The sequence below is a fragment of the Dendropsophus ebraccatus genome, chromosome 8 (assembly GCF_027789765.1).
Source record: "Dendropsophus ebraccatus isolate aDenEbr1 chromosome 8, aDenEbr1.pat, whole genome shotgun sequence".
NCBI lineage: Eukaryota > Metazoa > Chordata > Amphibia > Anura > Hylidae > Dendropsophus > Dendropsophus ebraccatus.
Window position 1 is genome coordinate 38,536,378 of NC_091461.1, and position 3,396 is coordinate 38,539,773.

Consider the following 3,396-nt stretch of genomic DNA (forward strand, 5'->3'; position numbering starts at 1 on the left):
TTGGGCAATGTACCCCTGCCTTCATTGTGCCCCAATGTGAACTTGCAGTGTTGAACCAGCGAATCTGTATTACTAGGCCCAATTGGAATAAACATGCACCCATGGCTGACATGAGCATATATATATTAAGGGGGTTTACCTGTGCAAAAAAAATTATATTCTGCTGGGCCCATGGGCCCCTTTAAGTTCTGTCTGGTTCTTATTCTTTTTCCTGCTTTTTTTGCAATCTACATCTAGTTGGGGGAAAGGTCAGAAACAACAAAAACAAAAATATAATATTGACAACGATCATCGGCTGATTGTTTAGGGCAAGAGCTGCACGGACATCGCTAACGATATCTGTGCAGCCCTTGCTTAACGATAATTGAGCCGTGTAATAGCAGATGGGCGCTCATTTACATTATTGATCAGGCCGTCATCAACCTGTCTAATAGGACCCTTACATTGAGAATATTGTCACATTGGGGAGTGCATCGCGCTGCCACAATCTCTCCCCTGCGATATGTTCTAAACAAATCGGGTCTCAACTAGAGATGAGCGAACCAGACGGATTTCTGGTTCGTATGAATCCCGCTGCCTGTTTCCTCCGTGCAGTGGGTGCCAATGGCTGTATCCCAGTTTTCCAGGCGATCCTTACGATGTATCCACCCGCAACACGGAGGGAGCAGGCAGCGGGAGTCAGCCGCCGAGATTTCTGATTCATACGAACCAGAAATCCGGCTGGTCGCTCATCTCTAGTCTCAACTGCTGTGATCAATAACTGTTGACATGTCCCATGACAGACATGGTAAGAGGTATGCTTTAAGGTGTTTAGTAAATTGAATGGAACCTGGCACAAGCTATAGTGCAGGAGGAGCTGAGCGGACATATATATAGTTTTGTGGGAAAATGGTCAGGGCAATTTATGTAGATTTCTGCATATACTATGTAGCTATGTAGTCAAGGACCACCCACTTGACTGCTTAGCCTATTAAAGGTACCTACTGCAGGTAGTGTTTTGTAATGCGACTAAAATGCATATAAAAACACATTACCATAAATTAATTTTGCATTTATTTAATTACTAATTGAATATTTTAGTTTTTTACTCACAACACATGCATATTCACACTTGCCATGTTTTTTTAAGTGCTTTTTTAATGCAGTTTTAAGCACATTCCGAAAAAACACGTCCGAACACTTTTATTTTTGGAAGACTGAACTTAATTAAGAGAATTTGCTAATTAAAACCAGAGAGCTGAAGCTCAATGGCAGCTCATTACCTAAATTACCGATTATGTTATCGTGGTACCTAATGCTTCAATGAAACGGGAGCATAAAAGAAATCGGATCAGGATGCCACCTGGATGACAGATGATCACAATTCTTCACCGCCGAAGCTGCCATTCATCTTGAGCTCAAGGCGTGTCACACATTGATACTAATGAAAAATTAATATTCAGTGATCAATTGAGATTGACAGGAAGCAGTCTTGGCAACAAGATGTTTCTGCTAATATTTTCATAAGACAAGACACATTCATTTGAAAAGGTTAATGCGGCCGCCTTGATCGTCTTTATTCTCTAATTTCTCACTCTCCCTGCATTGCTCTTTATTCCCCCAACCATCTACAGCTGATGCATAAAAATTTCATTAACCACTTAAACTATTATAGAAGTGAGCTCCAAAACAATAGCTATTAATGACCTGATCTTCATTGCTTTCACTGAGTTTAAATAGATATTACCTCCTGAAGGCATTTGCAATATAAATGGCTAATTTATCTTCCTTTAGATTCTTTCATTCTTCTCAATTTCTTTCTTTTATAGTCTACAAATGTATTGCTGTTCCATTCCAAGGCGCTGTTTCTCAGTTAAGTCTACAAGTAGAGTAAGGGGGAAGAGTAGATATTATTTGTTATGTCCATGAAAATCCAGATGGAAATAAAATTGAACAAAATTTACATTCATGTGGTGTATAATTGCATCTCATTTACCCAGTATTTATACCTCCTGCAAGAAGCAGCTCACATAGCTTCTTAGAATTGGGTATATGCCTAGTAAAAGGGTTTTATGGTTCCTCTGACTTATTTTCTATACCCTATCAAATTGGAGATGTAAAGTAGTAAGTACCCATTACCCATACATAGTCCAAGCTTTGAAAGGCGGCCGGAAAATGATGAATGGTTCAAAATTTACTCCACTAGAAATATCAGTGGAGCCCATTTTTATCAGGTAAGCTGCTACAACATCACTATTGTTTTATTTTTTATGTATTTTTTTCGTTCCAGAAAGAACAAGGTTTTAATAGTAACACTTCATGCCATAAACTTGTAGGGAATTGGCTCAAGGGTCTCGGATTCAATTCCGTAAGTGCGGATAAAGTGAGCTTCTCTTGGTTGGGTTGGCTGAGTGCAACCTGTAGTGTGAACAGGGGCATAGAGGTGCTGCCATTTTTTTCTGTTGAATGTGGGGGGTGTGGCTACCTCCTGTAGGCTTGCACTCCACCCATGTCCCAAGGGGTTTTATAAAAAGAGATTATTTGGATCCTATCTGCCCCATTGTAGGCTTATTGTTAGTCCAGGAGAGACCATTGCTAGTGTGAAAATGCTAGAGTAGGACCATTTCTCTGAGGACACCTTAACGTGGCGACATGGTACACTCTGATCAAATGTGTACACCAGGGGGAGTATATATGGTAAGCACTTGCACCTGTGGGTGCAAAATTTCAGTTTTTTTGTCTGTATTTAAGTCACATGCAACGTGCTACCTGCAGTGTGAACAGATGCATAGAGGTGCTGCCATTTTTTCTTATTCTTCTACTTGGCTTCAACTTTCTTCTTTTCGTTCTCCTTGACACATAGCAGGGAGCTGTCTCTGCTCTTGCAGTGGTAAATATGCTCCACGCGGACGTTGATTCTCTTGGGAAGGATCTTACCCTTGATCTACTTGTTCATGGTCATGCCCTTGGCATGTTGTGTAACATTGTAGATCCGGCCAGTCTTACCCTGATAGCGTTTATGTGGCATGCCTTTTTAGATGGTGCCCATACCCTTCATGTCCACAATATCACCCTTCTTGTAAATGTGCATGTATATGTATAAAAGTCTGGAGAACATATATCGGGTTCTGCGTCTTTCTCTTGTGTTCATCATTTTCGTACCTCAAAGCGAAAAACATGCATCACTATTCTATTTTTATCAGGTAAGCTGCTGTGACATCACTATCTATTTCCATCAAAGAAGCTGCTGTGACTAGTGATGAGCGAACATGTTCGTAAATGTTCGTATGTTTGTATGAACATGACTCTAATTGTTCATGCTCACCGATCATGAACAATTTGTTTGATGATCGGAATGGTTATAATGATCATTTTCGAACATATTTGGACATGTGAACGTTTATCTCGCGATGTACG

The 3,396-nt window shown here is 40.3% G+C and overlaps 1 pseudogene; it reads right to left on the bottom strand.

The window, feature by feature from the left end:
* Nucleotides 1–2,296: 2,296 nt before the first annotated feature.
* LOC138798532 (large ribosomal subunit protein eL21-like) lies at nucleotides 2,297–3,133 on the bottom strand (annotated as a pseudogene).
* Nucleotides 3,134–3,396: the final 263 nt, after the last annotated feature.